The following is a 13,096-nucleotide window of genomic DNA, read 5'->3' on the forward strand; positions in this document are numbered from 1 at the left end:
TCTTGCTTATGAAATGTTGTGTGAAAGGATACCAAAAGGTGAAAGTTATAGGAAAGTAACACTGACCTTATGGGAGACTTTGAGTCATCCCACTTATCAGGTAAATCTTTTAATCTAAGATTCATATTTCCATAAAACATAGTGAGATGTGTGAATGTGCAATTGAGAGAAAACAAATAGGGGGAAATATAAAACAGTATATTTTTTCTCTGTGTAAAGACATTGGTAGGTATGGTAATCCAACAGGTACTAAAATGCTGCCAACTATAGCACATCAAAGCCTTTTTGTCTTTCAAGTGTGGTTTTCCAGTTTCTTAAATGCAAATACCAATGCTTCTTAAATGTAAATATCAATGACAGCTGATACCAAGCTGTCTGGCTATAACCAAGGTAAGACCTGTCAGTATGGATACTGAAGAAAAGGTTTAGCTGGTAGAACATTTTAGACAAGAAGATCTGATTGAGAAAAGCAATATATGACGCAAATTTTAAAAAAACCCAAACCATTCACTGAAAAGGAATGGAAAATTTTAATTTGGATTGTATGGTACTCTAACACAGGAAAAGACATAACAAAGAAATGTGGCTATTTCTGTTTTGGGTTTAGATTGCTTAGGATTATACGTTGTTGCTCCCTGTAATGTGCATTGATCTTTCTGGCCTTGAAGGGATTTTTTCCGTTTCTGTTCTCCTGGGTCTTGGTTTCTAGTCCCACTGTTCCCAACACTCTCAGTATTTTGCTTGATAGAGTCAGACAACTGAAGTATTGACTAAAATAAAATATACTTACACTATATTTTGTGTCTTATGTTGTGAAGCAAAACATAACCATTCAAGATTTTGTCTCTTAGTTGGCTACTTTCATAAAATAAGTAGCAATATAAGCTTAATTCTCATGCACTTGAGTTGAGGGATGGTACTAATTTTTTGATAACTATTTTTATTAGAAGGAAGGTTGGCTAACATATATGCAAAAATATGAGAAAGGGAAGTTGGTTTATACTTTACCTTAGAGGCCAGCAGATACAGCGTTGCTCATGTTTTTGGGGGTGCTGGTTGATGAGAAAATGAATATGAGCAGGCAGTGTGCGCTTGCAGCCCAGAAAGCCAACCATATCCTGCGCTGCGTCAAAAGGAGCGTGACCAGCAGGTAGAAGGAAGTGATCCTGCTCCTCTACTCTGCTCTTGTGAGACCTCACCTGGAGTATTGTGTGCAGTTCTGGTGTCCTCAACATAAAAAGGACATGGAACTGTTGGAAAAAGTCCAGAGAAGGGCCACGAGGATGATCAGGGGACTGGAGCACCTCCTGTATGAAGACAGGCTGAGGAAGTTGGAGCTGTTCAGCCTGGAGAAGAGAAGGCTGCGTGGAGACCTCATAGCAGCCTTCCAGTATCTGAAGGGGGCCTATAGGGATGCTGGGGAGGGACTCTTCATTAGGGACTGTAGTGATAGGACAAGGGATAATGGGTTCAAACTTAAACAGGGGAAGTTTAGGTTGAATATAAGAAGGAAGTTCTTTCCTGTTAGGGTGGTGAGGCACTGGAATAGGTTGCCCAGGGAGGTTGTGAATGCTCCATCCCGGTCGGTGTTCAAGGCCAGGTTGGACAAGGCCTTGGGTGATATGATTTAGTTGGAGGTGTCCCTGCCTATGGCAGTGGGGTTGGAACTTGATGATCTTAAGGTCCTTTCCAACCCTAACGATTCTATGATTCTATGTTTGAGGAAATGTATAAAAGCCCAAGTGTGTCTGAACAGAGGCTTCCAATTAAAGCAACCCAGGCATTTACAATATTAAAAACCTTTATTCAAATTCTATGGCTTAAATCCATATTTAATTAATAGTGCTACTCCTTGTTTCGATGCGTTGATCCCAATTAAATGATCTGGCTGTGTTGCATCTCCAAGGGGAGCATTTGAATAAAGTCGCAGGAATAAGGTTTGATATTCTAAACTCTGCTTCACTCTTCATCTGGTGGGAGGTTCTCTAATTCAGCATGTGAGAGTTAAGCATTGAAAGAGGACAACTTCATGTTGGTTGTGGAACTGTGACAGGATGAACTCCTCACTTGCATGACAGTCTCATCTTTCCATGGGGTTGTGAGTGTCTGCAACTAGGTGTGTGGTCCATGAGCTGGCAGCTTTCCATGGAAAGGTTATTCTTCTGCACAGTAGGAGGGTGGGCTGGCATGTAGCCTGGGTAGTAGTAGTGAGGAACTAGCAGTGCCAAATCCAAGCCAGAGTGTCCAGAATGTATTTTATGTTAGAAAGACATTAAGGCAACTCTTATGTACTGCAATCCATATTTTCTGTTTCAGTAGCTCAAAAAACAAGCAAACAAAAAAAAAACAAACAAAACCAATCAAACAAAAACACCAAACAAACAAACAAAAAACAAACAACAAAAAAAAACACACACAAAAGAAATCATTTAGACTAACCAGATGAACAGTCAGGTTGCGTACAGGGACTCAAAATATTCTCTTCAGCTAACACATCTTTGGGGAAAAGATTTTATCCGTTCCTAGCTAGGAGGTTACTGAAGTCCAAGGAGGATCCTTGTTGCCTAAGCTGGTTTCATTTACACACTAGCTGAGACACAGGTGATACATCAGTTGTCTGCTTCCACTCCCTGAAGATTCCCAAAACAAAAGTAAAACAAGCAGTTGTTAATAACCTAAACTGTGGTCCAAATGTGTTGTACAAAAAAGACTTAGTGTGTTTGTTTGTATGGACAATATCAGAAAGCCTGCTTCTCTCTTTGAAAATGCTCTATTTAAAGTGATTGTAACGCTTGAACACTACTTCTGCTTTCATATGTTCTTTAAGTTATTTAGCTTGAGAGTTATTATTGATACTTCACTTTCTGCACGTAGAAGAATTATTTTACATCTTAAGAAATGTATACTAATCTATTTAATTATACCACGTTAACCAGAGCCATCATGTGTGATTTCTTTTTTTTTTTTAAAAAAAAAAGAAATATATAAGAAGAGCAGTTTTCTGCAAGAAAAAAAGACAGAAGTCAGGACAGGATGTGTAGCGATAATGTTAAACAACTACATTTAGATTAAAATTGATAGAAGAAGAACAGAATAGTTTTTAATTTCAAATGTACCTTAAATAACTTTCAAAGTTTCATCTTAAAATTAACCATGGTTTAGTGAAGAGTCTTCTGCATAACTTACTACCATCCTGTTGAAAATCATTTAGATTGCACTTAAAAGAGTTAAAAAATGTTTTCAGAAGAGCTGTTGCGAGTTTTGAATCTGTACAAGCTATTGCATGGATAACCGAGATGACATAATAAGCCTAAAACTATGATATTTTAAATTAGGTTGATCAGATTCAGTTTTTGTCTAAGCAAATGTGACTTAGTCAGGGGTAATTCAGTGGAATTTTTCTTAATTACATGTGCTCAGCATCTGTCTCAAAGTTTTGCATTGTCTGAATTGAATAAGGATCAGTTATTGGTTTTAAACCAGATGTTGAAAGAATAAGCAGGCAAATTCATAACTTACATGTTTGTCCTGGGTTCAGCAGAAGCAGTCATGTTTTTCCTTTGTGTTAGCTAGTGCAGTGCTGTATTTTGACTTCCAGCCTGAGAACAGTGTTGGTGAAGCCGATGTTTTCGGTTGTTGCTAAGTGATGTTTACCCTGACCAAGGACTTTGTGAGGTTCATGCTCTGCCAGGGAGGAGGGGAAGCTGTGAGGAAGCAGAGATGGGGCGCCTGACCCGGGCTAGCCAGGGAGGTATTCCATACCACAGCACGTCATGCCCGGGGTGGGGGGTAACTGGGAGTTACCCGGAAGGACACGGGCTTCTGGGTGGGACTCGTTTCTTGGCCAGTGGTATCGTATTCTCTTCCCTTGTTATTTTCCCTTATCGTTGTAGTTGATAGTACCGGTGGTGATTTGTGCACATTGGTTGCTGGACTGTTCTTGTCTCAACCCGTAGGAGGTGCACTCTTTCGATCCTCCTCCCCGTTCCTCCGGGAGCGGGGAAGCAGAGAGCCCTGGTGGGGGGGGGAAAACGGACCTCGATTGTTGTCAGCTCGGCACCACTCACTGGGAGTGAGTGAACAAGTTACCTGACTGGGTTTAAACCATGACAATTATTTTTTGGCACCCAACATGGGGCACGAGGGGTTGAGATAAGAACAGATCTGACTGGATTGATAGTCACTCATCGCAATGCTGATTTATTGGCTCTCAAGGTTGTTCCTCTTGATCTCACAGTTTCAGTATATCATATCTTACTTCCATCCGGTATTTGCTGTATTAGTGTTTTTCAAGTGTGGGGCTTGGGCTAAGGTTTTTGTCCCATTGTACTTTATGGTAATGACTTGTAATACAATAGAATCATTGATCATGAAACTGATCTGGCTTATGTTCCCAGTGTGGTCACCACCTTTATACTTTGGGAGGTATATGATGGAGGTGCTTAGCAATTACACATCTTTTTTCTCCTTCTCAGGTGCTCAACCTGTGAAGAAGACATCCTTTTACCCTCCCAGTCGTCCCCCCAGACCATTTACATTTGAGAGTTTTGAAGTTTTTGAATGGCCTTTTAATGCTGTTGAGACTTGTTTGCTGATCGTGATGGGAATCACCATGCTAACACGCATACAGAGTGTGTTTTGCCCACTACTGATTTCAAGAGTTAAGCAGATTCAGGTTTGGGTCTTGTCTGGGGTCAAACGACGATGTAGGAGGACCAAGAGATTTTCCCTGAGGCTGGACAGCCATGAGTGGCAGGGTGTGTGGGATAGTATGGGCAAGTATCTAGGTCAGTGGGCCCCTCCAGTACTTTGGAATTTCACTACCGAACAACTGCAAAATCCAGAAGAATTAGTAAAACACTTAAATGAGGTGTGTGGTCATTCTGGCCATACCAGAGATGGACAAATCATGGCAATGTGCTGGGGCTTGGCCTATGCTTACAGGGCCTTGTTCAACACTATCCAGCACCTTCAAAAGGAAAAGAATGTCGGTGGATCTGAGAGCAAAGCAACAGTTGCTACTCAAACTTTGGCTGCAATGAACAGCACAGCTACCCCAGCGGCAAGTACAGCAGCTGCTCAAACTTCAACTGCAACAGACAGCGCGGTTACCCCAGCTCCAAGCACAGCAGCTGCACCAACCCCAGCGACAAGTACAGTTGCTACTCAAACCACAGTGATAATCACTGCAGCCAAACCAGAGGACCAATTTGTACCAATATCGGTTGCCCCTGTACACAAGAGAACAAGCAAAAAGGAGGCAAGAAGGGTGAAGAGAGATGAAGAAACAACAAATTCACCACCCAGTCCAGAATCTGATCAGGAGTCATCATCACATGACGAAGAAGAAGAAGAAGAGGTAACTTCTCGACCTTGGACCTCAACTGAGCTGCGAAAGGATTTTACCCGTCAACCAGGGGAGCACATCATCACCTGGTTACTCCGATGCTGGGACAATGGGGCCAATGGTCATGAACTAGAAGGTACAGAAGCCAAGCAGCTGGGATCACTTGCTAGAGAAGGGGGAATTGACAAAGCAATTGCAAGAGAGAAAACGTCCCTCAGCCTTTGGAGGAGGCTCTTGGCAGCTGTGAAAGAAAGGTTTCCGTACAAGGATGATGTTACGAGTTGTTCGGCCAAGTGGACTACTATAGACAAAGGCATCCAGTCTCTGAGGGAATCGGCGATCGTAGAGATGATCTATCACATCAAGCCGAATAACGGGGATACACCTATAGATCCAGATGAAGTTGAATGTACACGACCCATGTGGCGAAAACTTACACGGAATGCACCGTCATCATATGCCCATTCATTGGCAACAGTGACCTGGAATGACATAGTACCACTAACAGTGGATGAAATGGTTCATAAACTCCGAGAGTTCGAAGACAATCTCACTCCTTCCATCATCTCAGCTGTGAAAAAACTGTCCCAGGACCTCAACAAATTGAGGGACGATGTATCTGATTTATCCAGCTCCTCACGTGTACCAACACACGTCTCAGCTATTAACAAAAGACGTCCTATTATTCAAGAGAGGAGATACAGAAGGTATACACCACGGGGTACCCTATGGTTTTACCTGCTGGATCACGGAGAAGACATGACAAAGTGGGATGGAAAACCTACTTCAGCTTTGGAGGAACGGGTGAGTGAACTGAAGAGGGGAGCAAGGGCCAAGACTGATCGTCCCATGAGAGCTACGGCTTCAGTCTCTGGTGAGCAGTTTCCCAGATGGAGTGGAAGAGCTGATTTTACTCCAGCTCCTGTGATAACGAAGAATAATCCCTTTCACCACGACTTAAGCGTCCAACGCTGTGACGACCATTAGAGGGGCCCTGCCTCCAGCCAGGTGGAGGTAGGGGACAATCGGATTTACTGGACTGTGTGGATCAGATGGCCTGGCACATCAGTCCCACAGAAGTATAAGGCTCTAGTAGATACCGGTGCACAGTGTACCCTGATGCCATCAAGTTGTCAAGGGGTGGAACCCATCTATATTTCTGGAGTAACAGGAGGATCCCAAGAGTTGATTGTGCGGGAGGCTGAAATCAGCCTGCCTGGGAGGGAATGGCAAAAACACCCTACTGTGACTGGTCCAGAGGCTCCACGCATCCTCGGCATAGACTACCTCAAGAGAGGGTACTTCAAAGACCCAAAAGGGTACCAGTGGGCTTTTGGTATTGCTGCTTTGGAGACTGAGGAAATTGAGCAGCTGTCCACCTTGCCTGGTCTCTCAGAAGATCCCTCTGCTGTGGGGTTGCTGAAAGTTGAAGAACAACAAGTGCCAATTGCGACCACAACAGTGCACCGGCGGCAATATCGCACCAACCGAGACTCCCTGATTCCCATCCATCAGCTGATCCGTAGACTGGAGAGTCAGGGGGTGATCAGCAGGACCCGCTCACCCTTTAATATCCCCATATGGCCAGTGCGAAAGTCTAATGGAGAATGGAGACTAACAGTAGACTATCGTGGCCTGAATGAAGTCACACCACCATTGAGTGCTGCCGCACCGGACATGCTAGAACTTCAGTATGAACTAGAGTCAAAGGCAGCCAAGTGGTATGCCACGATTGATATTGCCAATGCATTTTTCTCCATTCCTTTGGCAGCAGAGTGCAGGCCACAGTTTGTTTTTACTTGGAGGGGTGTCCATTTCACTTGGAACCGACTGCCCCAGGGGTGGAAACACAGCCCTACCATTTGCCATGGACTGATCCAGACTGCACTGGAACAGGGGCAAGCTCCAGAACACCTGCAATACATTGATGACATTATTGTGTGGGGCGATACAGCGGAAGAAGTCTTTGAGAAAGGGAGGAAAATAATCCAAATCCTGCTGAAAGCCGGTTTTGCCATAAAACGGAGTAAGGTCAAGGGACCTGCACAGGAGATTCAATTTTTGGGAATAAAATGGCAAGATGGACATAGACAGATCCCCATAGATGTGATCAACAAGATAACAGCAATGTCTCCACCAACTAATAAGAAAGAAACGCAAGCTTTCTTGGGTGCAGTGGGGTTCTGGAGAATGCACATCCCAAATTACAGTTTGATTGTAAGCCCTCTCTATCATGTGACACACAAGAAGAATGATTTTAAACGGGGCCCTGAGCCGCAACAAGCCTTTGAGCAAATTAAACGCGAGATAGTTCATGCAGTAGCCCTTGGACCAGTCCGGATCGGGCCAAATGTAAAAATTGTACTGTATACTGCAGCTGGGGAGAATGGTCCTACCTGGAGCCTCTGGCAGAAAGCTCCAGGGGAGACTCGAGGTCGACCCCTCGGCTTTTGGAGTCGGGGATATAAAGGATCTGAGGCCAGCTATACCCCAACTGAGAAAGAGATACTGGCAGCCTATGAAGGGGTTCGAGCTGCTTCGGAAATGATTGGCACTGAAGCACAGCTCCTCCTGGCACCTCGGTTGCCCGTGCTGGGCTGGATGTTCAAAGGCAGGGTCTCCTCTACACATCATGCAACTGATGCTACATGGAGTAAATGGGCTGCACTAATTACACAACGAACTCGAATAGGAAATCTCAGTTGTCCAGGCATTCTAGAAGTCATTATGGACTGGCCAGAGGGCAAAGATTTTGGAATGTCACCAGAGGAGGAGGTGGTGCGCACTGAAGAGGCCCCACCATATAATAAACTGTCAGAAAGTGAAAATCAGTATGCCTTGTTTACTGATGGCTCTTGCCGTATTGTGGGAAAGCATCGGAGATGGAAGGCAGCTGTATGGAGTCCTGGACAACAAGTTGCAGAAACTGCTGATGGAGAGGGTGAATCGAGTCAGTTTGCCGACGTGAAAGCCATCCAGCTGGCCCTGGACATTGCTGAATGAGAAAAGTGGCCAGTACTTTATCTCTATACTGACTCATGGATGGTGGCAAATGCCCTGTGGGGGTGGTTGAAGCAATGGAAGCAGAGCAACTGGCAACGCAGAGGTAAACCCATCTGGGCTGCTGCACTGTGGAAAGGTATTGCTGCCCGGGTGCAGAACCTGGTGGTGAAGGTACGTCATGTAGATGCCCATGTACCCAAGAGTCAGGCCACTGAGGAACACCAGAATAACCAACAAGTGGATAAAGCGGCTAAGATTGAAGTGGCTCAGATGGACTTAGATTGGCAACATAAAGGTGAATTATTTTTGGCCCGGTGGGCCCATGACACTTCAGGCCATCAGGGCAGAGATGCAACATATAGATGGGCCCGTGATTGAGGGGTGGACTTAACTATGGACACTATTGCCCAGGTTATTCATGAGTGTGAAACATGTGCTGCAATTAAACAAGCCAAGCGGTTAAAGCCTCTTTGGTATGGAGGACGATGGTTGAAGTATAAATATGGGGAGGCCTGGCAGATTGACTATATCACACTGCCACCAACCCGCCAAGGCAAGCGCCATGTGCTTATCATGGTGGAAGCAACCACCGGGTGACTGGAAACATACGCTGTGCCCCATGCCACTGCCCGGAACACTGTCCTGGGCCTTGAGAAACAGAATTTGTGGCGACACAGCACCCCAGAGAGAATTGAGTCAGACAATGGGACTCATTTCCGGAATAACCTTGTCGATATTTGGGCCAAAGAGCATGGCATTGAGTGGGTATATCACATCCCCTACCATGCACCAGCCTCTGGGAAAATCGAACGGTACAATGGGCTGTTAAAAACTACACTGAGAGCGATGGGTGGGGGAACTTTCAAGCATTGGGATACACATTTACCAAAGGCCACCTGGTTGGTCAACACCAGAGGATCTGCCAACAGGGCCGGCCCAGCCCAGTCAGAACTTTTACATATTGTAGAGGGGGACAAAGTTCCCGTGGTGCATATGAAGAATTTGCTGGGGAAGACAGTCTGGGTTATTCCTGCTTCAGGTAAAGGCAAACCCACTCGTGGGATTGCTTTTGCTCAGGGACCTGGATATACTTGGTGGGTAATGCGGGAAGATGGGGAAGTCCGATGTATACCTCAAGGGGATTAGATTTTAGGGGAAAACAGCCAGTGAACTCAATTGTATGCTGTTGCCTGCTGTGTAATACTTTTATAGCCCGTCAACTAGATGTCTCCAGGTCACCAGCGACTGGCTCTGACTTCCCTCCAGCCATCATCCCAACAGAGAATGAACTTGGAACATCATGGACCGAATGGACTCGGCAGCATTATAGGGATTGGTCCATGCACTAAGAAAATGATCTTTTCCTCTTGGTCTGTATGTATATGGATGTATATATGTGGGAGAGCGATGGTGTATTGAAAATGTGGGATCTGAGCACGACGTGAATGGTATGGAATAAGGGGTGGATAATGTCCTGGGTTCAGCAGTAGCAGTCATGTTTTTCCTTTGTGTTAGCTGGTGCAGTGCTGTGTTTTGACTTCCAGCCTGAGAACAGCGTTGGTGAAGCCAATGTTTTCGGTTGTTGCTAAGTGATGTTTACCCTGATCAAGGACTTTGTGAGGCTCATGCTCTGCCAGGGAGGAGGGGAAGCTGTGAGGAAGCAGAGATGGGGCGCCTGACCCAGGCTAGCCAGGGAGGTATTCCATACCACAGCACGTCATGCCCAGGGTGGGAGGTAACTGGGAGTTACCCGGAAGGACACAGGCTTCTGGGTGGGACTCGTTTCTTGGCCAGTGGTATCGTATTCTCTTCCCTTGTTATTTTCCCTTATCATTGTTGTAGTTGATAGTACCGGTGGTGATTTGTGTTGTACATTGGTTGCTGGACTGTTCTTGTCTCAACCCGTAGGAGTTGCACTCTTTCGATCCTCCTCCCCGTTCCTCCGGGAGCGGGGAAGGGGAGAGCCCCGGTAGGGGGGGGGGGGGGGGGGGACGGACCTCGATTGTTGTCAGCTCGGCACCACTCACTGGGAGTGAGTGGACAAGTTACCTGACTGGGTTTAAACCACGACAATGTTAAATCTGAAGTGACTCATTTTACGCAGCTATGTGCTGCTTGAATTTTTCCCCCCTAAGAATACTTCAAGCAATTAGAAGAATCACGAGATAAGCATGAAAGAGCAGCCGTACCTGTTTAGAATTATTCATTCTGTTATGCTAAAAAGTAATAGTAGAAATAAATAAATTTTTGTGTAATTTGAATAGATACTTCATCAAGCAGTTCTAGAGCCACTCTTGTAATTGCTATTCTGATGCAAAATAGTTGTTCAGAAAGATAGTCACCTGATACAACCTGTGAATGGAATCTTTATTCCTTTGCAAAATAAAATTGTTTTCTAAAAGAGAATACTTCAGAATACCTCTCTGAGAAAGCCCAGGGTTTAAAGTCTTACAAGTCTTACTATATCCCAACTTTTAACACAAAGCAGCCATTAGTAGATTTTTTTTTTTTTTTTTTTTTTAATTCTTACTTCTGTACTGTGTAACAGAATTTTTAATATGGCTTTTTCTGAAAGGACCAAACTTTCTTTAGGGTGGGCACTGTGGAGCAGGAGATCTTTGATTCAAGAGAATCTTAGGCAAAACACTCCCACACCAAGCCTCAGTATAGAATGCAGAGGTATAAACGCTGCCATTAAACACTTTCATATTTCCCCAAAACAGCTACATAAATCTTGTAAATTTTGGAAAACTGAAGAAGTTCAGAAAAAAAGACCTTCACCTATCACAGTTATTTAAACTGCAGGAGTCTTCGTGGGAGAAATACCACATGTTGTGAAATACTTGAGCAGTGTGATCACACAAACCCACTTCCACAGAGCAACTGTGGAAAACTTCAGGTCAGGTATTATTAGTATTAGTATTAGTATTATTGTTATTGTTATTGTTGTTGTTGTTGTTTCTGCCCCAGGGTTTTTGTTTTTCTTTTTTTACCCCCATCTCAACCTTTCAAGTACTTTACACACAAAGAAAACAACAGTTTTCCGAACTTGATTCTTTAAAAAATATTTGTTTGCAAGTACTGGGAAGGAGGTATTTTCCCTAATATTGTTGAGATCAAACTAGTTCATTGCTTGCTAATAAGAATATTAATATATTGAAATACATTGGACCTGTAGTTCCTGTTTATCAAAAATTTCTGTAGTGAACATTTTGCTTCTTCTTCAGTGGCCAAAAATAATAATAGTCATTCTTCATTGCATCTACCAATACCACTTTGGTTTTGTACAGGTTTGTGGCTTTTGAGTTATGTGTCTTGGCGATTTTAACTAAGTAATGTTTTTGCCTTACTTTGAGTTATGTGATAGGCATAATAAGTTGTAGATCAGCAGTTAATTATTTTCAGCATTCTTGTAGTGTCATATGTGTCATGGCAGCCATATTAGCAAAGGTATGTTCTTAGGCCAAGATGGAATAGTAAAAACTATGTGCACCTGTGCCTCACTTAGTGTGAGTATATCCTCCAACTTAAACTGCTAGTTACACTGCTTATAAGTAAATATCATTTCCACAAGGCTTCTTCTTCTACATGTGCAAATGCATTTTATCTGTCTGCTCATATGCTTCAAAACTGCCTACAGCTGTCTTCCTCCAAAATGTTTGGAGAAGATAATTAGCTGAGAAAAATTGGCAATGAAAGAAAACCTACAGTACACAGTGACAAAAAATTGCTGAAATTTTCATACTCATTAACCCTGATTACTAAACAATTATATCTTCATGAGATACTGTGCTGAGCAACATAAAGCTGTAGCAATAAGAGCACATTATTAATTACACATGGAATGAATAATAAGCTTTTCAATCCAGATCTACTCCTAGAGTTTTAGATATCAAACACTGGACTGTACCAGAAGAACTGGACAGGTGATTATATTTCAGAAAAATTGTTTTGGTTTTTTTGTTGTGTGAATTTTGGTTTTATGAATGTTTTAAAGACTGGTATGGCACAGCTAAAATTATCTCTATATATTCTTCAAGCTTTTCTGGTGGAAATGGGTTTTGAAAACAAATAGCACATTTTTCTAGTCTTTTCTAGACTTTTCTAGAAGAGTTTTATCATCTAGTAGATGATAAAAATAACAGTTTTTCAAATTAAGAAAAAAAAAACACAACAAAAAGCAACAAGACACTGCATTATAAACTGGTCTTCAAAAAACATAAGGAAAAGATTATGTTTTGGGTTTGGTCTTTTTTCCCTTCTGTTGTAAGCTGCCTTCTGATGTCCCACAGCTGGAGATCACAATCCTACTGGGTCTCAGAGTGTAAAACCTCCTGCTTCATAAATTATTGACTAGCATTTAGTGGTCAAATGAGAGCAGGGAACAAAAATGAGAGCAGGGAACATACTTTGACCCTGTTTGTTAGAAAAACACTGCTATACTTGTCTTCTACCTAGGAATTTTGATCATTATCTTTCTGTGATTTTTCATTGAAGCAAATGGAACATTTGTTTTAATAAAGGGTGAAAAATTGGGCTGTTTCAGTACAAAACTAAATGCTTAAAAATTTTGGATCGGAGCCCCTTTCTGATTACTTTATGTCCTGATGTACTGAAAGTTTGAAAATCTTTGGATGATACAGATAACATTATAATATATAGAATGGAAGTATCAACATGGTCAGCCATGTGAAGGGTGTCCAGTGGGATGTGCAATAGTTCAACTACAAGCTTTAAATCTGCAAG

The sequence above is a fragment of the Pezoporus flaviventris genome, unplaced genomic scaffold (assembly GCF_033815535.1).
Source record: "Pezoporus flaviventris isolate CSIRO_AGI_PZ_B2104156 unplaced genomic scaffold, CSIRO_AGI_Pfla_v1 ptg000050l, whole genome shotgun sequence".
Taxonomy (NCBI): Eukaryota; Metazoa; Chordata; class Aves; order Psittaciformes; family Psittacidae; genus Pezoporus; species Pezoporus flaviventris.